Source organism: Staurois parvus, unplaced genomic scaffold (genome assembly GCF_062004578.1).
Source record: "Staurois parvus isolate SC_StPar_1 unplaced genomic scaffold, SC_StPar_1.0 ptg000448l, whole genome shotgun sequence".
NCBI lineage: Eukaryota > Metazoa > Chordata > Amphibia > Anura > Ranidae > Staurois > Staurois parvus.
Window position 1 is genome coordinate 3,136,676 of NW_028318244.1, and position 26,726 is coordinate 3,163,401.

At 43.1% G+C, this 26,726-nt stretch overlaps 1 protein-coding gene across 1 annotated transcript in view; it reads left to right on the forward strand.

The window, feature by feature from the left end:
• Window positions 1–6,312: 6,312 nt before the first annotated feature.
• The window catches only part of EXTL3 (exostosin like glycosyltransferase 3), a 206,560-nt gene continuing 186,146 nt past the window's right edge, over window positions 6,313–26,726 (forward strand). The window contains exon 1 of the mRNA XM_089688180.1: window positions 6,313–6,443. The gene's annotated coding sequence lies outside the window, so the exon portion shown is untranslated. The remainder of the gene's footprint in view (window positions 6,444–26,726) is intronic.

The following is a 26,726-nucleotide window of genomic DNA, read 5'->3' on the forward strand; positions in this document are numbered from 1 at the left end:
CACATACTGTATATGCGGTGCGGTACATCACATGCGATTTGTGTGCGGTGCATTTATTTATTTATTTATTTATTTATCGAGTTTATATAGCGCCAAAGGGTTTGCTCAGCGCTGTACAATAGAGGGGGGACAATACATGAAACAGAACAGTAACATCAAACAGTACACAAGGGGTTAGAGGGCCCTACTCTTTCGAGCTTACAATCTAGGAGGGGGGGGGTAGAGGCACAGGAGGAAACGGCTGTGGGGGATGGAGTGGTAGGAGGAGGGAAGGGCAGCGGCTGTTAGGTGAGGGTGGGGTAGGCTTCCCTGAAGAGGTGGGTTTTCAGGGAGCGCCTGAAGGTGAGGAGGGACGGTGACAGTCTGATGGATTGGGGTAGTGAGTTCCAGAGGATGGGGGAGGACCTGGAGAAGTCTTGCAGTCGTGCGTGGGAGGAGGAGACCAGGGAGCAAGATAGAAGAAGGTCCTGTGAAGAGCGAAGGGTACGGGTAGGGTGGTACTTGGGAATCAGATCGGTGAGGTAGTTAGGGGCAGTGTTGTGGATGGCCTTATAGGTCAGGGTGAGCAATTTGAATTTAATGCGTTGGGCAATGGGGAGCCAGTGGAGGGAGAGGCAGAGGGGGGTGGCAGAGGTGGAGCGGCTGGTGAGGTGGATGAGTCTGGCCGCTGAGTTCAGGATGGTCTGAAGCGGGGAGAGCCTGCACTGGGGTAGGCCGGTGAGGAGGGAGTTGCAGTAGTCCAGGCGTGAGATAATCAGGGAGTGTACTAGTAGTTTAGTGGTGTCTGTGGTAAGGAAGGAACGTATCCTGGCGATGTTCCGGAGGTGGAGCCTGCATGTGTTTGTGAGGGATTTGATATGAGGTTGAAAGGAAAGGTTTGAGTCCAGAGTGACGCCAAGGACCTTGGCTTGCTGGGCGGGATTGATGGTGGTGTTGTTGGTAGTGATGGAAAGGATGGGGGGGGGGGCGCGGGCTGGGGGGAAGATGAGAAGCTCGGTTTTGGAGAGGTTGAGTTTGAGGAAATTGAGCGACATCCAGTCAGAGATGTCGTTTAGGAGGTGAGTGATGCGGGCGGAGAATGAGGGGGTGAGGTGAGGGGTGGATAGGTAGATTTGAGTATCATCAGCATAGAGGTGGTAATTGAAGCCGTGGGAGTGTATGAGTTTGCCAAGGGAGGAGGTGTAGATGGAGAAGAGAAGGGGTCCAAGGACAGAGCCCTGGGGGACCCCAACAGAGAGGGGGAGAGAAGGGGAGGTGGCACCATTGTAGGTGACACTGAAGGAGCGTTGGGATAGATAGGACGAGAACCAGGAGAGAGCGGTGTCTCTGATGCCAAGGGAGAGTAGTTTATTAAGGAGGAGGGGGTGGTCGACTGTGTCAAAGGCCGCAGAGAGGTCTAGGAGGAGGAGGACAGAGTAGTCGCCTTTGGCTTTGGCGGTTAGTAGATCGTTGGTGATTTTGAGGAGGGCAGTTTCGGTGGAGTGTAGGGGACGGAAGCCGGACTGTAGTGGGTCAAGGAGGTTGTTGTCATCTAGGTGGGAGCTTAGGCGATCGAAGACCAAGCGCTCAAGGAGCTTGGAAGTGAGTGGCAGCAGGGAAATTGGTCTGAGGTTGTTGAGGTCAGTGGGGTCCAGGGAGGGCTTTTTGAGTATGGGGGTGATGTGCGCATGTACATTTTGTATGGCTCTAATTGCACCGCACCCACACCAAAAAGGTGCAGGACCCTTTTTTGGGTCCGCACTAGAATCGGATCGCATGGGTATTCACTGCCTATGCAATCCAATTCTGCACATCGCATCGCGTTTTGCGGACCACTTTCGGGGGGGTTGGTAACTGAACATAGAAACCTGCAGCGGTTTGCGCAAACGGGGTGCGATTCTGATACGTTGCGGAATGTGCACAGAAAACGCTATGAATTCCGTATGGGATCAGTGTGAACCAGGGCTCAGGCTAGGTTCACACCTATGCACTTTGCATTTCATCCATCTCTGCGGTGTGTTTTGCGTTTCTTTGCACGTGTTTTAACGCGTTTTGCATTTTTTTTTCCAACTTGTTGCTGGGCAGGTTGAAACACAAAAAGCATCAAAAACGTGTCAAAAGCTCATAAAAAAACATGCATTTCTGCAGCATCCTCATTGACATATATTAAACAAAAAACGCAACTTTTTGCGTTTAGCTTCTAGCCTACAGGGCACTTTTACCCCCTTCCTGTCCAGGCCAATTTTCAGCTGTCAGCGCTGTCACACTTTGAATGACAATTGCGCGGTCATGCAACACTGTACCCATATAAAAAATGTTAGCATTTTTTTGTGACAGATAGAGCTTTATTTTGGTGGCATTTAATCACCTCTGGGATTTTTATTTTTTCTTAAACAAAACCACTGATAATTTTGAAAAAAAAAATGTTTCTTAGTTTTTGTTATAAAATTTTGTAAATAAGTGATTTTTCTCCTTCACTGATGTGCGCTAATGAGGCTGCAGTGATGGGCACTGATAGACTGCACAGATGGACACTGATAGGTGGCACTGATGGGCACTGATGAGGAGGCACTGGTAGGTAGCACTGATGGGCATTGACAGGCATCACTGATGGGCACTGAAAGGCAGCACTGATATATGGCACTGAAAGGCAGCACTGATAGGCGGCACTGATAGGTGGCACTGATAGACAGCAATGACTGGCACTGATAGGCAGCACTGATGCACACTGATAGGCGGCACTGACTGGCACTGTTAGGTGGCACTGACTGGCACTGTTAGGTGGCACTGCCTGGCACTGTTAGGCGGCACTGATAGGTGGCACTGATAGACAGCAATGACTGGCACTGATAGGCGGCACTGACTGGCACTGTTAGGTGGCACTGACTGGCACTGTTAGGCGGCACTGATAGGCAGCACTGATGCACACTGTTAGGCGGCACTGACTGGCACTGATAGGCAGCACTGACTGGCACTGATAGATGGCACTGACTGACACTGATAGGCAGCTCAGATGGGCACTGAAATGTGGCACTGATGGGCACTGGCAGGTGGCATGGATGAGCACTGGCAGCTGGCACTGATGGACACTGACAACTGGCACTGCTGGGGCTACACAGATCATCAGGGCACACTGATCATCAGTGCCCTGATGATCAGTGTACATGTCCCCTCTGAGGGATGTCGATTACCGGCTCTCCTCTCCTCTCCTCTGTCAGCGTGACAGCTCGTGGGGAGAGAAATGCTGATAACCGGCATTTCCCTATTTACATACAATCAGCTGTGATTGGACACAGCTGATCACATGACCGAGCCAACCTCTTCAGCTCTTTCTGTTGATCCGTGATCCGCTGTGTCCGAGGGACACAGCGCACCACCGATCGCCGCGCTGCGCTCTCCCTGAGCCGCGCATAGAATGGGAGGGCGTCATATGACGTCCTCCCAGAATGAGAGAACCACCTTGCGCCTGTCATTGTACTATATGGCGGGTGGGAGGCGGTTAAAAAAGTCCCTGACCCTTTCCAAAAAACCGGGTGAAAACGCAGAGATGTGAACCTGTCCCCTAGGAGATCATGGTAAATGGACTGCTGTGCGTCTCTGCACAACGCTGTGGAAAACGCATAGCTGTGAACCTAGGGCAAGGCTAGGCCATCTATGCAGTTGATGCATAATTCCGGTGCATTTTGTGGTGAGGTTTGCGTTTTTTTCACAGGGGGTTGGATGTGTTTTAAATGCGTTTTTGATGCATTTTCTGTTTTGAATTTTTGAGACGTGTTAATGTTTCTAGGGGGAGGTAATGTTGCTAGGGGAGGTGTCTGTTGTCATGCAGGAAATGCACCGAAAATGCCCCAAAATCACATGCACGTGTTTTTCATATGTTTTCTGTACTTTGCCATTGAAGTCTATGGAACCAGAAACGTAATCTGCTGGGGACAAAAAAAGTCCCTGACCCTTTTAAAAAAAAACACACTGGTTGAAAACGCAGAGATGTGAACATGACCCCTAGGAAATCATGTTAAATGGACTGTAGTGTATTTCTGCAAATCTGTAAACCTCAGACATGAAATATGAACAAAGCATATCCCTCTATAGTGTGGACTGGTCTCAGTCCAGAGCACTAAGTGTCATTTCTGTCTGCTACTTTGTTCCTCTGCTATCAGCATGAATCACCTCTGACAAGTTTTCCTGACACCAAGACAAATATGGTGACAGGGGAGGGACCTCCAGCTGATTGACAGCCTCAGCTCTGTTCCTGTGTGGAGGGGGGGGGGTGTCCCTTCCCTCCAATCAGCTCTCAGAGCTCTCCCCACTTTGCAGAGTGTAATTTCAGCTCTCCGCCTCGTTTTTTCTGAACTCTCAGACGTATAAATTCAGCACTTTGAATGGCTGTAGCAGGGGCGGACTGACCATTTGGAAACTCGGGCACTGCCCGAGGGCCCTGGGTCAGTTTGGGGCCCCATGAGATGCCCCTGGTACCTTTTTCATAGGCTTTTTTGAGTTTGGGCAAGGACACAGGGGCCCCATAATCCTCTATTGCCCAGGGGCCCCATGAGTTGTCAGTCCGTCCCTGGGCTGTAGAGAAAAGAAGACTATAGATAAACAGGTACAACAGATGTAGAAGGATTTCTTTCATCTCTGTGTATCACCTGAGGCCACTCCCTTCACTGGGTATGTGGAAGGGTTTACAGACACTTTAAGGACCCCACCTTCCCCATTATCATCATTGCACCCAATATGTGAAAATAAAAAATGTATTAAAAAGGACCCCCCCCAAAAAAAAAAAGTTGGAACCTGCCCCACCCCTGAATGCATGCTTATATGTACATAAATGCGCATGTTTGGGGCACGTTGCTTGTGCTGCACATGTTACATATCGCTGCGCATGGCGGAGTGACATGAATGCTTATATGTACACAGGGGCGGACTGACCATTTGGAAACTCAGGCACTGCCCGAGGGCCCAGGGTCAGTAGGGGGCCCCATGAGATGCCCCTGGTACCTTTTTTATAGGCTTTTTTGAGTTTGGGCAAGGACACAAGGGCCCCATGATCCCCCTATTGCCCGGGGGTCCCATGAGTTGTCAGTCCGCCCCCCCGTATGTACATAAACACATGTTTGGGGCACATTGCTTGTGCTGCACGTTACATATCGCTGCGCATGGCGGAGTGACATGAATAATTGTTGGACCATTAGTCACGGTTAACTCTAAGCTGATGACTGTCGGGCAGGGGCAGACTGACCATGTGGAAACTCAGGCACTGCCCGAGGGCCCGGGGTCAGTAGTGGGCCCCATGAGATGCCCCTGGTACCTTTTTCATAGGCTTTTTTCAGTTTGGGCAAGGACACAGAGGCCCCATGATCCCCTATTGCCCGAGGGCCCCATGAGTTGTCAGTCCGCCCCTGCTGTCGGGGCTTTTATAGCGCCACCTATGGAAGATATCAGGTAGGGAAGAGTGTCGCCGTTTCCCGGGCACGTGCAGTTGTAAGCCTTGACATGTTTGGTATCAGTTTACTCGGCGTGATGCCATCTTTTCTATTTGAGCAGAATATTGGGCCATCGGCTGCACTGGTGTGTTCTATAATCAGCTTTAGTGTATTTTATACTGAACACGTGTACTTGATAAACGTTTGCACTTCTATTGTGTGACATAAAGAATCGGAACGCCCGCTGTTTTATTCTCCAGGGTCTCCGCTTGCAGAATGTTTGGGAGGGGGGGGGTTTAACTAATCTTCGGGCCTAAAATGTGCTTTTTAACATGTGGTTTGGCAGGGAAAGGGTTAAGGAAGACACAGCCAGGCCTGTGGAATTTTCAGGAGGCCAGATGCGGCAGCCCCCATCATTTTGCCATGACAGGTAATGAGACAAATCAGGAGAAGGGGGGGGGCATTGGAAATGCTATGTTGCCTGACATGCTGATCATATGATTCCAATGCTGATCTAACAGCCATGGGCAGGTCAGGGGCTCAGACTTCACTGGCTGCATGCTGTTGGGAATTCTACCTAACAGCAAAGGTCGGAGGCAGCCAGGACACCAGCATTTTTCATCAATAGATGTCTCCCTATAATACGGAAAGTGTTTATGAAATCATACTCCAGCCTTTGATAGCTAGATATCCCCCTCCTTGAACCGGCCTGTGTCCACTTCCGTTGTCACCCCCCACCCCCACTGCCCGGCCATTGGGACTGAGCTCTCCCCCATCCCCATATCTCCATGGTAACACAGGATGCGGCCGCCAGTGGCCGCTGTGGAGCAATATTCGGGAGCGCGCTCGCCCCCTCCACCGCCTTTCTTTCTTCTCCGGGAGGCGCGCGGACGCGGCAGGGGCGGAGACAGGGGAGCGGTGTGCGCGCGGCGGAATCTCGCGAGGCTTCGGCGGGAGCGCGCGCGGCACGACTACGGCAGCATCATCTGGCGCTGGCAGAGCGGAGGGTGAGGAGGTGTGAGGAGGAGAGCAGCGGGCCCGGTAAGAGCGGGGGAGGGGAGACCGGGAAAGGGGTGGGCTCTGTATACCCCTCCATATACATTGTATACACCTCATAGCACCTCTTTATTCCACCTATTACCCCATGTACATTGTATACACCTCATTACATGTATGATGTACTCACATATACATCTCTGTATACATTGTACCATCCACTCTGTGTATATACCTCTGTATATATCTATAGACCTCACTATACATCTATATACTCTCTGTACTCCCCATATACACTGTATACACCTCATACTACCTCTATATACACCTCATTATATATCTATATACATTGTATACACCTCATACTACCTCTATATACACCTCATTATATATCTATAGACATTGTATACACCTCACTATACATCTATATACATTGTATGTACCCCCATACACCTCACTATACATCTATATACATTGTATGTACCCCCATACACCTCATTATATATCTATATACATTGTATGTACCCCCATACACCTCACTATACATCTATATACATTGTATGTACCCCCATACACCTCATTATATATCTATATACATTGTATGTACCCCCATACACCTCACTATACATCTATATACATTGTATGTACCCCCATACACCTCATTATATATCTATATACATTGTATGTACCCCCATACACCTCATTATATATCTATATACATTGTATACACCTCACTATACATCTATATACTCTTTGTGTACTCCCCATATACACTTCATACTACCTCTATATACCCCTTATACCTATTACCTCTGTATACACCTCATTATATATCTATATACATTGTATGTACCCCCATACACCTCATATATCTATATACATTGTATGCACCCCCATATACCTCATTATATATCTATAGACATTGTATACACCTCACTATACATCTATATACTCTCTGTGTACTCCCCATATACACTGTATACACCTCATACTACCTCTATATACCCCTTATACCTATTACCTCTGTATACACCTCATTATATATCTATAGACATTGTATGTACCCCCATATACATCTCTGTATACATTGTATGTACCCCCATATACCTCATTATATATCTATAGACATTGTATGTACCCCCATATACCTCATTATCTATAGACATTGTATGTACCCCCATATACCTCATTATATATCTATAGACATTGTATGTACCCCCATATACCTCATTATCTATAGACATTGTATGTACCCCCATATACCTCATTATCTATAGACATTGTATGCACCCCCATATACCTCATACATCTATAGACATTGTATGCACCCCCATATACCTCATTATCTATAGACATTGTATGCACCCCCATATACCTCATTATATATCTATAGACATTGTATGTACCCCCATATACCTCATTATCTATAGACATTGTATGTACCCCCATATACCTCATTATCTATAGTCATTGTATGCACCCCCATATACCTCATACATCTATAGACATTGTATGCACCCCCATATACCTCATACATCTATAGACATTGTATGCACCCCCATATACCTCATATATCTATAGACATTGTATGCACCCCCATATACCTTATATATCTATATACATTGTATGCACCCCCATATACCTTATATATCTATATACATTGTATGCACCCCCATATACCTTATATATCTATATACATTGTATGCACCCCCATATACCTCATTATCTATAGACATTGTATGTACCCCCATATACCTCATATTACTTCTGTATACACTTCATATACATCTATATACCTTGTATACACCTCATGTTACCTCTGTATATACCTCATACTATCTCTGTATACCCCCATATACACTGTATATACATATTTCTGTATACCCTGTGTGTGATTCCCATATACTTCATATTACTTCTGTATACACCCCATATACCTCTTTGCATATCTATATACATGGATGTACCCCCATATATCTCATATTACCTCTATATACATCTCTCTATACATTATACCATCCACCCTGCGTATACACCTCATATTACCTCTGTATACCCTGCGTATACACCTCATATTACCTCTGTATACCCTGCGTATACACCTCATATTGCCTCTGTATACCCTGCGTATACACCTCATATTACCTCTCTATACCCTACGTATACACCTCATATTGCCTCTGTATACCCTGCGTATACACCTCATATTGCCTCTGTATACCCTGCGTATACACCTCATATTACCTCTCTATACCCTACGTATACACCTCATATTGCCTCTGTATACCCTGCGTATACACCTCATATTACCTCTCTATACCCTACGTATACACCTCATATTGCCTCTGTATACCCTACGTATACACCTCATATTGCCTCTGTATACCCTGCGTATACACCTCATATTGCCTCTGTATACCCTGCGTATACACCTCATATTGCCTCTGTATACCCTGCGTATGGCCCACATACTGTTCATATTAGCTCTGTATACACTTAATGTGCTTCTATATACCTTGTATACACCTCATATTACCTCTGTATATTCCTCATACTCTGTGTACCCTGTGTGGTACACCCCCCCATATACACTGTATACACCTGTGTGTGATCCACATATACCTCATATAACCTCTGTATAAACCCTATACACTTCATTATATAATATTGTATACACAATTATATATCTATTTATTGTATACACCTCATTGTATATCTGTATACACTGTATGTTCTCCCCTCCTATAATCGCTCTATACAATATACCATCTACCCTGTGTATACACCTCATATTACCTCTGTATATACCTCATACTATCTCCGTATACCCTGTGTGTACTTCCCCCCCCCCCCCCCATATACACTGTATACACCTCATATTATCTCTGTATACCCTGTGTGTGATCCACATATACCTCATATAACCTCTGTTTAAACCCTATACACCATATATATATATATATGCCTCATTATATATCTATATATAGATATTGTATACGCCTCATATATCTATGGTATGTTCTCCCCTCCTATTATCGCTGTATACAATATACCATCTACCCTGTGTATACACCTCATATTACCTCTGTATATACCTCATTATATATCTATATACATAGTATAATACGTATGTACCCCCACCATCATTGTATACCCCTAATTTTATATCTGCATACACCTCATATTACCTCTGTTTACCTTGTGTGCTCCCTATACATGTTACAGTACCTCTGTATACATTATACCATCTACACTATGTGTACGCCTCATATAGATCTGTATATATTGTATGCACCTCATAATTTGTATACACCTATATCTATCAGGTTCCATGCACACAGGGGGTTTTAATAACACTGGTAACGTTAGCTGTGTAAAGTCATGTTAAAAACATGAGTTTTTCAGCTTTGTTTAGCGTTTTTGCATTAGCATTTAGCCACGTTTTTAGTGGGGTTTTTTTTTTTTTTTGGCTGCAATTTACCGCATTTTGCACATTCGTTTTTTACAGCTAAAAAACTCCTCTAGAAACCCACTAGTACTGGTTTTTTTTTCCCAGCCAAAAAACGCTGATTACAGTCTGTGTGCATGGACACATAGGGTAACATGCTGGGGGGTTTACTGGCTGTAGACAAAGTCAAAAACAGCCGCTGTAAAAATGTCCCGTGTACATGAAGACTAAATGTTGTATACATCTCATATATGTCTTATCATAAATCCATATTTTCATTTGTGTATACACACACACATATATATATATATATATCACTCATTTTTTTATAGATAGATTGTGTATATACTTCTCATATATGTTATACCATTTACCTTGTACATCTCATATATACCTCTGCATACATTATAGCCACATTGTATACATCTCACAATATGTCTTCTACCTTTATTATTATTATTTCAGGTACTTATATAGTGCTGTCAATTTACACAGCACTTTTTATATATATATATATATATATATATATATTGTACATTCACATCGGTCCTTAACCCTCAAGGGGCGTACAATCTAAGGTCCCTAACTCACATTCAAGCATACACATACTAGGGCCAATTTTAGACGGAGCCAATTAACCTGCCAGCATGTCTTTGGAGTGTGGGAGGAAACCGGAGTACCCAGAGGAAACCCACGCAGGCACAGGGAGAACATGCAAACTCCAGGCAGGTGGTGCCGGGGTTGGGATTCGACCCTAGTACTGCCAGGCGGAAGTGCTAACCATTTAGCCACTGTGCTGCCCTGTACACACTTTATATACCTCATATACATTATATAGTTATATACAGTGTACCCTTCTCGTATATACCTGATTATACATCTGACCTGTGTACACTTCATTATAGATCTATATATGCCGTGTATTCCTCATATATCTATATACACCATGTGCTCGTTATATACACTGTGTTCTTATTAGATCAGTATATACACTGGGTACTCTTCATTATATTTTATATACTCTGTGTACTCATTATATATCTATATACACCTTGGGGTTTATTTACTAAAGCTTGTTCAGTCAGAATCTGGTGCAGCTGTACATGGCAGCCAATCAGCTTCTATCCTCAGCTTGTTCAATTAAGCTTTAGCAATAAAACCTGGAAGCTGTTTGGTTTCCATGCAGAGGTTCTTGAGATTCTGAGTGAACCAGCTTTAGTAAATAAACCCTCATGCGCTCCTTATTGTGTATCTATATATGCGGTTTATCCTACACCCTGCCTTAACCCTGCGTACCTCATGTATCCCTCTATATATTCTTTAAACTGTTTCCTATCTCTGTATATACCTCACATATCCCTCTATGTATAATCTATGATGTATTCCTCATATCCCGCTATATACATTATATTGTATACACAGTGTTCGATCTCGGTGTACTCCTCATATCTCTCTATGTACAGTATGTTCTATACACTCCTCACATCTCTCTATATACAATATATGTTATACACTATGTACTCCTCTCTTTATATACAATATATTCTATAAGCCGTGTAGTCCTCATATCTCTCTATATACAATATATTATGTACACTCATATCTCTCTTTGTAAAATATATTCTATACCCCAGGTACTCCTCATATCTCTATATACAATATATTCTATATGCCGTGTACTCCTCATATCTCTATATACAATATATCCTATACTCCATGCACTCCTCATATCTCTATATAATATATCCTATACTCCATGCACTCCTCATATCTCTATATAATATATCCTATACTCCATGCACTCCTCATATCTCTATATAATATATCCTATACTCCATGCACTCCTCATATCTCTATATACAATATATCCTATACTCCATGCACTCCTCATATCTCTATATACAATATATCCTATACTCCGTGCACTCCTCATATCTCTATATAATATATCCTATACTCCATGCACTCCTCATATCTCTATATAATATATCCTATACTCCGTGCACTCCTCATATCTCTATATAATATATCCTATACTCCATGCACTCCTCATATCTCTATATAATATATCCTATACTCCATGCACTCCTCATATCTCTATATAATATATCCTATACTCCGTGCACTCCTCATATCTCTATATAATATATCCTATACTCCATGCACTCCTCATATCTCTATATAATATATCCTATACTCCGTGCACTCCTCATATCTCTATATAATATATCCTATACTCCGTGCACTCCTCATATCTCTATATAATCTATACGCTGTATACTCCTCATATCTCTATATAATATATCCTATACTCCGGGTACTCCTCATATCTCTATATACTATATACTATATATTCTATACGCCGTGTACTCATATCTCTATATACAATATATGCTATATGCTGTGCACTCCTCATATCTCTATATACAATATATGCTATACTTCGTGCACTCCTCATATCTTTATATACTATATATTCTATATGCCGTGTACTCCTCATATATCTATACTATATATTCTGTGTGCTGTATACTCCTCATATCTCTATATACAATATATTCTATACGCCACGTACTCCTCATATCTCTATATAATATATCCTATACTCCGTGCACTCCTCATATCTCTATATACAATATATTCTATATGCTGTGTACTCCTCATATCTATATACAATATATACTATACACTTTGTACTCCTCTTATCTCTGTATCTACATTATATACTATACACTTTGTACTCCTCTTATCTCTCTATATACATTATATACTATACACTTTGTACTCCTCTTATCTCTCTATATACAATATATTCTTTACTGCTCCTCATATCTCTCTATATCCACTTCAGCTCCGGAAGATTTTATTCCCCTCATGGCCAGGCCATTTGTTGCTATTCAGCACTGTGCTACTGTTTAACTGGCAATTGCGCGGTCATGCAAATGAAAATTTATATCTTTTTTTTATTTTTCACACAAATAGAGCTTTCTTTTCGGTGGTATTTGATCACCACTGGGTTATTTATTTTTTTTACGATATAAATGAAAAAGACTCACATTTAAGAAAAAAAAAACAAAACAATATTATCTACTTCCACTATAAGACCTATCCAATAAAAAAAATTAAAAATCAGATTTCTTCATAAATTTAGGCCAAAATGTATTCTGCTCCATGCCTTTGGTAAAAACAAATCCCAAAGAATGAATATTGATTGGTTTGTGTGAAAGTTATAGCATCTACAAACTATAGATACTGTATTTATTTATTATATACAACTAATGGCGGTGATCAGCGACTTATAATGGGACTGTAATAGTGCAGTAAGCAATCTGACACTAACTTAGTCCCTGGACAAGTTGTTTTTTTCAAACATTTCACTGTGTGCTCCTCATATTGCTTCTATATATACACTATATTCTATACACTGCATACTCCTATTTCTCTGTATACAATATATTCTGTACACTGCATACTCCTCGTATCTCTCTATATACAATCTATTCTGTATACTGCATACTCCTCATATCTCTCTATATACAGTATATTCTGCACACTGCGTACTCCTCGTATCTCTCTATATACAGTATAATCTGTACACTGCGTACTCCTCGTGTCTCTCTATATACAGTATATTCTGTACACTGCGTACTCCTCGTATCTCTCTCTATATACAGTATATTCTGTACACTGCGTACTCCTCGTATCTCTCTCTATATACAGTATATTCTGTACACTGCGTACTCCTCGTGTCTCTCTATATACAGTATAATCTGTACACTGCGTACTCCTCGTATCTCTCTATATACAGTATATTCTGTACACTGCGTACTCCTCGTGTCTCTCTATATACAGTATATTCTTTACACTGCGTACTCCTCGTATCTCTCTATATACAGTATATTCTTTACACTGCGTACTCCTCGTATCTCTCTATATACAGTATATTCTTTACACTGCGTACTCCTCGTGTCTCTCTATATACAGTATAATCTGTACACTGCGTACTCCTCGTGTCTCTGTATATACAGTATAATCTGTACACTGCGTACTCCTCGTGTCTCTGTATATACAGTATAATCTGAACACTGCGTACTCCTCGTATCTCTCTATATACAGTATATTCTGTACACTGCGTACTCCTCGTATCTCTCTATATACAGTATATTCTGTACACTGCGTACTCCTCGTATCTCTCTATATACAGTATATTCTGTACACTGCGTACTCCTCGTATCTCTCTATATACAGTATATTCTGTATACTGCGTACTCCTCGTATCTCTCTATATACAGTATAATCTGTATACTGCGTACTCCTCGTATCTCTCTATATACAGTATAATCTGTATACTGCGTACTCCTCGTATCTCTCTATATACAGTATATTCTGTACACTGCGTACTCCTCGTGTCTCTCTATATACAGTATAATCTGTACACTGCGTACTCCTCGTATCTCTCTATATACAGTATATTCTGTACACTGCGTACTCCTCGTGTCTCTCTATATACAGTATATTCTTTACACTGCGTACTCCTCGTATCTCTCTATATACAGTATATTCTGTACACTGCGTACTCCTCGTGTCTCTCTATATACAGTATAATCTGTACACTGCGTACTCCTCGTGTCTCTGTATATACAGTATAATCTGTACACTGCGTACTCCTCGTGTCTCTGTATATACAGTATAATCTGAACACTGCGTACTCCTCGTATCTCTCTATATACAGTATATTCTGTACACTGCGTACTCCTCGTATCTCTCTATATACAGTATATTCTGTACACTGCGTACTCCTCGTATCTCTCTATATACAGTATATTCTGTATACTGCGTACTCCTCGTATCTCTCTATATACAGTATAATCTGTATACTGCGTACTCCTCGTATCTCTCTATATACAGTATAATCTGTATACTGCGTACTCCTCGTATCTCTCTATATACAGTATATTCCGTACACTGCGTACTCCTCGTATCTCTCTATATACAGTATAATCTGTATACTGCGTACTCCTCGTATCTCTATATACAGTATATTCCGTACACTGCGTACTCGTATCTCTCTATATACAGTATAATCTGTATACTGCGTACTCCTCGTATCTCTCTATATACAATATATTCTGTACACTGCGTACTCCTCATATATCTCTCTATATACAGTATATTCTGTATACTGCGTACTCCTCGTATCTCTCTATATACAGTATATTCTGTACACTGCGTACTCCTCGTATCTCTCTATATACAGTATATTCTGTACACTGCGTACTCGTATCTCTATATACAGTATATTCCGTACACTGCGTACTCGTATCTCTCTATATACAGTATAATCTGTATACTGCGTACTCCTCGTATCTCTCTATATACAATATATTCTGTACACTGCGTACTCCTCATATATCTCTCTATATACAGTATATTCTGTATACTGCGTACTCCTCGTATCTCTCTATATACAGTATATTCTGTACACTGCGTACTCCTCGTATCTCTCTATATACAGTATATTCTGTATACTGCGTACTCCTCGTATCTCTCTATATACAGTATAATCTGTATACTGCGTACTCCTCGTATCTCTCTATATACAGTATAATCTGTATACTGCGTACTCCTCGTATCTCTCTATATACAGTATATTCCGTACACTGCGTACTCCTCGTATCTCTCTATATACAGTATAATCTGTATACTGCGTACTCCTCGTATCTCTATATACAGTATATTCCGTACACTGCGTACTCGTATCTCTCTATATACAGTATAATCTGTATACTGCGTACTCCTCGTATCTCTCTATATACAATATATTCTGTACACTGCGTACTCCTCATATATCTCTCTATATACAATATATTCTGTACACTGCGTACTCATATATCTCTCTATATACAGTATATTCTGTATACTGCGTACTCCTCGTATCTCTCTATATACAGTATATTCCGTACACTGCGTACTCCTCGTATCTCTCTATATACAGTATAATCTGTATACTGCGTACTCCTCGTATCTCTCTATATACAGTATAATCTGTATACTGCGTACTCCTCGTATCTCTCTATATACAGTATATTCTGTACACTGCGTACTCCTCGTATCTCTCTATATACAGTATAATCTGTATACTGCGTACTCCTCGTATCTCTCTATATACAGTATATTCTGTACACTGCGTACTCCTCGTATCTCTCTATATACAGTATAATCTGTATACTGCGTACTCCTCGTATCTCTCTATATACAGTATAATCTGTATACTGCGTACTCCTCGTATCTCTCTATATACAGTATATTCTGTACACTGCGTACTCCTCGTATCTCTCTATATACAGTATAATCTGTATACTGCGTACTCCTCGTATCTCTCTATATACAATATATTCTGTACACTGCGTACTCCTCATATATCTCTCTATATACAGTATAATCTGTATACTGCGTACTCCTCGTATCTCTATATACAGTATATTCCGTACACTGCGTACTCGTATCTCTCTATATACAGTATAATCTGTATACTGCGTACTCCTCGTATCTCTCTATATACAATATATTCTGTACACTGCGTACTCCTCATATATCTCTCTATATACAGTATATTCCGTACACTGCGTACTCCTCGTATCTCTCTATATACAGTATATTCTGTATACTGCGTACTCCTCGTATCTCTCTATATACAATATATTCTGTATACTGCGTACTCCTCGTATCTCTGTATATACAGTATATTCTGTACACTGCGTACTCCTCGTGTCTCTCTGTATACAGTATATTCTGTACACAGTGTACTCCTCATATCACTTCTTTATTCCCTGTGCCGGATCTCCTATAATTCTGTGTAACAGTTTATATTGGGCTGATTTGGGAAGTCCAGTAGAGCAGGTTAGTAATCTTCCTCATTTAGAGCAGAAGTAAACTTAAAAATGAAACAAATGTGAGCATGCAGGCTGCTATTGCAGAGCAGACATGCTGGAATGACTGAGCTCCCATGCGCATGTGTGGGAGTTGTCGTCCGTCGCAGGCCCAATTTGCGGACCCTACACCAAGGAGAAGATGTCGGCACCACATCAGGGGAGTAGAGGTGAGTATCTTTGGGCTTTTTAGTTTTAAAAAAGAAAAAAGTGACATTTGTTTTTCCAGCCGAGCCAAAAGCATCTTAAAAATGATAGTCACATGGCTGAAAGTAAAGGTCCTTATCCCTGTGTAAAGATTTATGTATTGAGCCTGTTGGGCTTCACTCACAAAGGTATGATGCATGCAACAGATTTATTCCTGTACATCATTTCTTTATTTTTATGGTTGAACATTTGTCAGCTGAATTGGCTGCACTTTGTTTTTTTTACATTTGTTTTTATTTAAATCCGTCCCTTAAAATGACTGCATCTATGTATAGGTGAATTACAGCTGAACTCCAGCTAACCTGCTAAATGCAAATGTGAATACACATGTGGGAGCTGTTTTACATGCCAAGCAATATACATGGCCATACAACCAGGATGGAGATTTTCAGAACCCTGTCACACATCACAATGCTGTCTAGTGTTGCTGTAGACCTGATTTTTTTCCAAGTCATCTTCCAGGACAACTTAGATGAGAGAGGCTCCTCCCACCAGAAACACATAGTCCACTTCTTCTATAGAAAAACCAACATAGCCCTGGTTCTCAGTTCTATCTGTTTCCTCTGGCCAGATAGGTCACAACACCAGTCTTTTACTATCGTGCCGTCTTGCAGAGTGCAATCATCCCTTTTACAAGACCGGGATCTTGAGTATTATTATTACTATACAGGATTTATATAGTGCCAACAGTTTGCGCAGCACTTTACAATATAATGGGGACAGTACAATTACAATACATTTCAGTACAGAAGGAATAGGAGGGCCCGGCTCGTGGAGCTTGCAATCTAAAGGAAGGGGGAGGTGATACAAAAGGTGATAGCTGCGGGCGATGATCTGGCGGAGGTGATTCAAGTACAGTTCTTAGGTGGAGGTTGGTTAGGCTTCCCTAAAGAAGTGAGTTTTGAAAGATCGCCTAAAGGCAGACGGGGTGGGAGCTGACCGGACATGCTGTGGTAGGGAGTTCCAGAGGATGGGAGAGGCTCTGGAGAAGTCCTGAAGGCGAGCGTATGATCCCATTCAAGTTCTCCGGAACCTTTGGGGGGTTCATTATTATACATGATTTATATAGCGCCAACAGTTTGCTCAGCGCTTTACGATATAACGGGAGACTATACAGAAACAATACAGTTCAATACAAGAGGGATAGGAGGGTCCTGCTCCTTGGAGCTTACACTCTAAGAGCAACATTTGGGTAGCAGTAACCATAATATGATTTCATTTATTGTTAGCTGTAAACAGCAAGCACATACTGGAAAAATAAAAAATGATCAACTTTAAGACAGCTAATTTTCCAAGGCTGAGAGCTGCTCTCCAAGACTTTGACTGGGAGGGCACTCCTCTATGACCAAGCTCCTTCTAGCTTACAATCTAGGAGATTCATACAATGGCTTTGGCTTGTGAGGAGAGGTCTCCCAGCAAGCTATCTATCGATTCACTTAGGGGACATGGTTTGCTACCTGTGGCTAACAGCAACCTGGGGGTCATTTCCCCAGGGAGAGAACCATGTGTGTGTGAGTACCTGCTCAGTGATGTTATTGTTCTTTGCATGTCGGCGGCCTTGCTACAGGGAGGACATTGGTAGAGATGTCTTTGGCATCCCTGAAGAGATGGTATGACGTCACTTCCGGTCCATGTGGGGCTAAACATCTTTTCCTCTAGAACCAGAAATAATCGAAGCCCACCATCTTTTCTCCTCCAGACTGACTGGACAGTGAAGGGAAAGCAGCAGACTGATGAGCTAATCTCTCCGTCACTCAGCTTTCTCCTCCTATCAGCATGTTCCTTGCCAGCACAAAAACTGATCTTCTTGTGCAGCTTCTCCCTCTCCCAGTCTGAGCTAAGTAAATATACATTTAAAGTGTTACTAAACCCAGTACCCTGCATTCACTCTATCTGTTCTCCCATAGTACACACTACATGAAAGGTGTAATTATGTTTGTAGATATAAACTGCTAAATACCTTTTCTCATCAGCAGTCTTATGACTTCTATTAGTGTCTAGTAGAGCACATGTTAAGGCTTGTAGGAGGAGTTTTCATTTTTCTCTAGTAGGATGCAGAACCCCTGACCTCTGTCTGGATAGTGCTGATTGGTCCTGTGCTGATCACGTGCACTTTCCCAAGGAAAAAAAAATGCTCTAGCAATACACACCAAACTGAGCATGTGCATTGTGACTCCACACGATATGTCTTATAAGGAGATACAGTGAAGGAAATGCGTATTTGATCCCCTGCTGATTTTGAATGTTTGCCCACTCACAAAGAAATGATCAGTCTAAAACTCGAATGGTAGGTGTATTGTAACACTGAGAGACAGAATAGCAACAAAAAATTCAGCAGAAATGCATGTCTAACAAATGATGCACTGATCTGCATGTTCATGAGGGAAATAAGTATTTGATCCCCTTCTCAAAACATGACTTAGTACTTGGTGGCAAATCCCTTGTTGGCAATCACAGAGGTCAGACGTTTCCTGTAGTTGGCCACCAAGTTTGTACACATCTCAGGAGGGATTTTGGCCCACTCCTCCTGGAAGAAGGGGAGGATCAGAGAAGTCAGGGTCAAACAGCATTTTTACACAATGCAGAGGATTAACCCCTTAGATTCCAAGTGAGTATAACAAGCATGCTTGACTGCATATACAGACTGATTTTATTGCTGTGGGTTTAGTAACACTTTAATGATGTATATATAAATACAATACTGCACAATATGTGCCCTTTATATTTGACCATAGTTCAGCTTAAGGGTCCAGCCTACCAGCACGAAGTAGAAACCTCAGTTTGCTCCATGTGAATGCTGTCCTGGGAAAACATTTAACACCTATTGTGGTTATATGCTAAAGTGGGAGGCTGAAGCTGGTTGCACATTAGGCGTTTTCCCTATGTATGTCCAGTTGCAGCACTTTAGTCCATCCAGAAGGCACCAGTGCTGCAAAGTTTATGGCAGGCTGAAATAAGCTGTGATTGGATAGGACCGAATGTTGTGCTCTCGTTGGGGCCCCTATGTGCTTAGGGACACAGTGCCTTTTCTCTTACTGGCCCAGTTCATACTACCGCATTGCAGTTACGGTATGCTGAAAAAAGTATGGCATGCGGCACTTTTTTTTTCTTTTTAGTGCAGTAAGTTTCAATACACTGTCTTGCGCCATGCTGCGGCCAGTGGAACTTACAAGAACTTTACTCAACAACTGACGTACTGCTAGTTCGCTCCCTCCCCAACCATAGCCTGAGATACAGGGTTTTTTTTGAGGGGGTGCGAGTACCCGCTCCCATATCTACAGTCCTCACATGGGCAAGGATAGTGCATCTAGCCCAAGGGTGGGCAAACTTTTTGACTTGAGGGCTGCAATGGGTTCATATATTGGACCCGGGGGCCGGACTAGCTGCTGGCCGGCCCAGCCACTACCATGCCATCCATAGTAAGTATAGTAATATTCCCCCGTAGTAAGCATAGTAATTAATCCCCCATATAGTAATTCATCCCCCCTATAGTAATTCATCCCCCCTATAGTAATTCATCCCCCCTATAGTAATTCATCCCCCCTATAGTAATTCATCCCCCCTATAGTAATTCATCCCCCCTATAGTAATTCATCCCCCCTATAGTAATTAATCCCCCCTATAGTAATTAATCCCCCCTATAGTGTCAATTCACTTACCTTTGCTCCGCGCGTTCCTCTCGCCGTGTTCCCGCGCCGTTCCAGTCTTCAGGGCGGACTGTGAGAGGAGAGGAGTTCGTCACGCTGCCCCACCTACATCCTGACAGCCAATGTATCACGCTCCGCGGGCCGGATTAAAAGGTCCGCCGGGCCGTAGTTTGCCCATTGCTGATCTAGCCTATCCTCTATGTCCCAGGAGGCTGCAGAAAACCACAGCTGGCTCCTGTATCCAAGATGGCAGTGGTAAGAGGGGAAAAAAAAATGTGTATATGTATGTATGAAAACATATATATATGTATGTATATGTGTGTGTGTGATATATATATATATCAGAGATGAAAGAGAATTTGGCTCAGGTGGGGGGGGATTTTTTGTTTACTATATATGTGTGCGTGTGTGTATATATATATATATATATATATATATATATATATATATAAAACAAAAAAAAAATCTCCCCCCACCTGAGCCAAGTTCACTTTTATTTGTGTCTCTCAGCCTTCCCCTCCCAGACACTGCAGCTCACAGTGGGAGGGTTTTAGCAACAGAGGTAGTGCTGTCAATCCAGAAAGCAGTGGGCGGAGCTAGGTGTGGTTAAGTGCTGATTGACAGCCCACAGGTTTGTGACAATACTGATAACCATGCCCCCGTAACATCTTCTCCCCTGTAGTGCAAGCAGGGACAGCCTACATGAGGGCGACAACGCTGTTCTGAAGTTAGAAGCGATGCAGCAGTGTTGTCAGATTATCACTGGAAGCTTCATCAGGTGATTTAAATCAAATAAACTGGTAGTAGACTTTGTAGGGGGGCAAATAGAAAACGTTCAATGAGGCGTCTGTTGGAGAGATCAGGAAAAACAAACGTTTTGAGGTGGAGATCAACTTATGAAGTAGTCTTGGGCTTGATAAATATCTGATGATCTATAATACCAGTAGTGAACCTATGAGCTCTGTGTGCAAAGGTTGCCGTATGATGATAAAATCTGTTGCAATGACTCCGGGGCTCGGTGATCTGTGCTCTGACCCTGTCCTCTCGCGGTGCGTGTATACTTTATATACAGTGCGTTGTCGTTTCACTGTATATCTCATATACGTCTGGATGTAGTCATTTTCCAGTATTCCCAGTCCTGTCCATCATACAGACACATATGGGGGTGTAATACAACACTTTCTCAGTATCAGTGGGCAGAAGCGTGAACTTGCAGTCATGCCAGCATGAGGTGGAAACATCCATTTGCTCCATATGAAAGTTGTGCTGAGGTAGTAGATAACACCTATTGTGATGTTACACCAAAGGGGGAAGCTTAGCTGGCAGATGAAGGTCTCTTCTATGATATCTCAGACTACATTACAATCATACATAAGTGGATAGCCCCGGAGCAGTGCAGAGATGTATCTGTGAAATCCCATTAGCCATAGTATCCCTGCACCACGATGGAAAGGGTTCTGTTAAAGCAGAACTTCATCCAAAAGGGCATGTTCCGCTTATTTGCACCCCCCCTTTACTATTTGGCACTTTTAAAAGGGGGGTACCTAGTTTTGACAGGTACCCACTCCCACGCTGACCCCCTAGGAGATTGGAGCGGATGTTTGGCCCCCCTCCTTCCCCCACATCACAGGTCCCAGAAGACTGTAGGACCATTCAAAAAGTGTGGCTTGCGCATGCACAGTGGAAAACCAGCTGTAAAGCCTCAAGGCTTCACTGCCAATTTCCCTTTAACTCCTTTACGCCGGCCGCACACAAATGTGCAGCCTCCCGGCGTCTGGGCCTAGACGCCGAGCGGCCGCATATTTGCATTCAATATACAAAATGTATGTGCTGAGAGCGTGCGTCCTGCGCGCTCCCAGCACACATGTCCGGTAGTCACGGAAAGGTCCCGGTCTCCTCTTTTGATCAGGATCTTACCCGATCATGTGACCACTGTGACGCGTCACATTATCCCTAAACCCTACCCAGCCCGTCCCGCCTCCCGGCTTCTGAAACTTACAGGGCCAGGAGGCGCCAGCGTGAAGGGGTTAAGATGCCAGCTCCTTGACCCGATGCCAATTGAAGAATTGGCTCGGGTGAGGACAGCGTTGGATCCCTGGACAGGTAAGTGCCCCTATATTAAAGGTCAGCAGCTACAGCCCTTTTTTTTTAGGGGATACTGGAGAACTGCTTTAAAGTGATATTAAAGGTTTAATTGAAAAAAAAAAAAAAAAACTTGCCCTGTGTAATGTTTTTGCACAGAGCAGCCCCGATCCTCCCCTTCTCAGGTCCCTTGCCAGCACTCTTGGCTCCTCCTGTTTTCCAAGTGCCTCTATAGCAAGACATTTGCTCTGGGGGCATTCGTGTGTGCTCGCTCCCGATCCCCACTGTGTGTCCATAAGACACACAGAACGGAGCTTGGCCCCACCTAGGCTCCCTCCTCACTGGCTGTGATTGAGAGCAGCAAGAGCCAATGAGGAGGCAGGGACCGGGGGCAGCAGCCACTCATGCACATTGCTGAATGAGGATCTGGTTCAGGTAAGTGGGGGAGGGGCTGCATACTGAAGGTTTTTTACCTTCATGCATAAAGAGCATGATGGTGAAAAACCTTCTGCCTTTAGAACCACTTTAAACTCCAAATCACAGATGTAATATATTGCAGTTTTCTAATCCTTAGATGCATACATTTATTTATTTTTTTCAGGCTATTTTTCCTTCTGTTTTCACCTAGTGATCTGGCCAGTAACACTCCTCCTGTATTAGAGCGCCCCCATTCTGGATGAAGGAGCACAAGGGGCACATATGGACAGCAGCATTGTCCGTCTGGGGGGAGGGGAGTGTTAGATGTACTAGCAGATTTGGGCACACTAACAAACTGAAGCCAAGCTCCAGCTAAGACTTTAGAATCACTTATAACTAACCATTTTTTTTCTTTTGGGTCAAAGGTTTTATATACAGTCAGGTCCATAAATATTGGGACATTGACACAATTCTAACATTTTTGGCTCTATACACCACCACAATGGATTTGAAATGAAACGAACAAGATGTGCTTTAACTGCAGACTGTCAGCTTTAATTTGACGGTATTTACATCCAAATCAGGTGAACGGTGTAGGAATTACAACAGTTTGGATATGTGCCTCCCACTTTTTAAGGGACCAAAAGTAATGGGACAGAATAATAATTATAAATCAAACTTTCACTTTTTAATACTTGGTTGCAAATCCTTTGCAGTCAATTACAGCCTGAAGTCTGGAACGCATAGACATCACCAGATGCTGGGTTTCATCCCCGGTGATGCTCTGCCAGGCCTCTACTGCAACTGTCTTCAGTTCCTGCTTGTTCTTGAGGCATTTTCCCTTCAGTTTTGTCTTCAGCAAGTGAAATGTATGCTCAATCGGATTCAGGTCAGGTGATTGACTTGGCCATTGCATAACATTCCACTTCTTTCCCTTAAAAAACTCTTTGGTTGCTTTTGCAGTATGCTTTGGGTCATTGTCCATCTGCACTGTGAAGCGTCCAATGAGTTCTGAAGCATTTGGCTGAATATGAGCAGATAATATTCCCGAAACACTTCAGAATTCATCCTACTGCTTTTGTCAGCAGTCACATCATCAATAAATACAAGAGAACCAGTTCCATTGGCAGCCATACATGCCCACACCATGACACTACCACCACCATGCTTCACTGATGAGGTGGTATGCTTAGGATCATGAGCAGTTCCTTTCCTTCTCCATACTCTTCTCTTCCCATCACTCTGGTACAAGTTGATCTTGGTCTCATCTGTCCATAGGATGTTGTTCCAGAACTGTGAAGGCTTTTTTAGATGTCATTTGGCAAACTCTAATCTGGCCTTCCTGTTTTTGAGGCTCACCAATGGTTTCCTTCTTGTGGTGAATCCTCTGTATTCACTCTGGTGAAGTCTTCTCTTGATTGGTGACTTTGACACACATACACCTACCTCCTGGAGAGTGTTCTTGATCTGGCCAACTGTTGTGAAGGGTGTTTTCTTCACCAGGGAAAGAATTCTTTGGTCATCCACCACAGTTGTTTTCCGTGGTCTTCCGGGTCTTTTGGTGTTGCTGAGCTCACCGGTGCGTTCCTTCTTTTTAAGAATGTTCCAAACAGTTGTTTTGGCCACGCCTAATGTTTTTGCTATCTCTCTGATGGGTTTGTTTTGTTTCTTCAACCTAATGATGGCTTGCTTCACTGATAGTGACAGCTCTTTGGATCTTATCTTGAGAGTTGACAGCAACAGATTCCAAATGCAAATAGCACACTTGAAATGAACTCTGGACCTTTTATCTGCTCATTGTAATTGGGATAATGAGGGAATAACACACACCTGTCCATGGAACAGCTAAGAAGCCAATTGTCCCATTACTTTTGGTCCCTTAACAAGTGGGAGGCACATATGCAAACTGTTGTAATTCCTACACCGTTTACCTGATTTGGATGTAAATACCCTCAAATTAAATCTGACAGTCTGCAGTTAAAGCACATCTTGTTCGTTTCATTTCAAATCCATTGTGGTGGTGTATAGAGCCAAAAATGTTAGAATTGTGTAGATGTCCCAATATTTATGGACCTGACTGTACGTAAAAGCTGATCATTGTAAACCCCCATCAGTGATAAATGGTTTGTCTCAACCTTCTAGCTGCTACATCTGTAGGACAGCTTGTTCTGTTGAAAAAACAGCAGACTTACTGGCAGGATCACCAGGTGAACATAAAGAAAAGAGCCTGAAAAAGAAATCGAATGCCGCCATCACACCTAAGGCTTGGTTCAAATCTATATGGGTTTGTGTGAGCACAGCAGCCCATTCATTTGAATGCCGTGCCTGCCTTTTACGCTGGAAAAAGGTTCCTGCATTATTCTAATAACGCATTGCCTGGGGAATCGCATGCTGCTTTTTCAAACAGTAGCACATTTTGACTTCGGGTTGTTGTGGGTGCAGGAATTGCTGTGATTTCTGCACCCGCATAGATGTGAACCAGGCCTTCAAATTGGTGAGCTGCAATATCATAAATATTTTCTTATGAGTTTAATAATGCTGTAATGAAACTGCACTTTTTGGCAGGTTAAGAGTGGATGTAGGACCAAAACCTTTTATTTTTTGGATGAATTGGTGATTGCTTCAAAGGGCATATCCAAGAGGTTCTGGGACTTTTTTGGTGTTCATGCATTGGAGCTGCTCTGTCTTCTGAAGTTCATGCGTTAGGGCTGATTGGAGGTCTTCAGTGTGTGCATTGAGGCTGATTGGAGGTCTGAATGCATGCATTAAGGCTGATTTGAGGTATGAAGTGCATGCATTGGGGCTGATTGGAGGTCTTCAGTGTGTGCATTGGGGCTGATTGGAGGTCTGAATGCATGCACTGGGGCTGATTGGAGGTCTGAATGCATGCACTGGGGCTGATTGGAGGTCTGAATGCATGCATTGGGGCTGATTTGAGGTATGAAGTGCATGCGTTGGGGCTGATTGGAGGTCTTCAGTGTGTGCATTGGGGCTGATTGGAGGTCTGAATGCATGCACTGGGGCTGATTGGAGGTCTGAATGCATGCATTGGGGCTGATTGGAGGTCTGAAGTGCATGCATTGGGGCTGATTGGAGGTCTGAAGTGCATGCATTGGGGCTTGTTGGGGGTCTGAATGCATGCACTGGGGCTGATTGGAGGTCTGAATGCATGCATTGGGGCTGATTGGAGGTCTGAAGTGCATGCATTGGGGCTTGTTGGGGGTCTGAATGCATGCACTGGGGCTGATTGGAGGTCTGAAGTGTATGCACTGGGCCTGATTGGAGGTCTGAAGTGTATGCACTGGGCCTGATTGGAGGTCTGAAGTGCATGCATTGGGGCTGATTGGAGGTCTGAAGTGCATGCATTGGGGCTTGTTGGGGGTCTGAATGCATGCACTGGGGCTGATTGGAGGTCTGAAGTGTATGCACTGGGCCTGATTGGAGGTCTGAAGTGTATGCGCTGGGGCTGATTGGAGGTCTGAAGTGTATGCGCTGGGGCTGATTGGAGGTCTTGAATGCATGCACTGGGCCTGATTGGATGCTGGGACTAAACATTTTTTTGTGTGTAACAGTTAATCAGTATTTTGCATTCACAGTT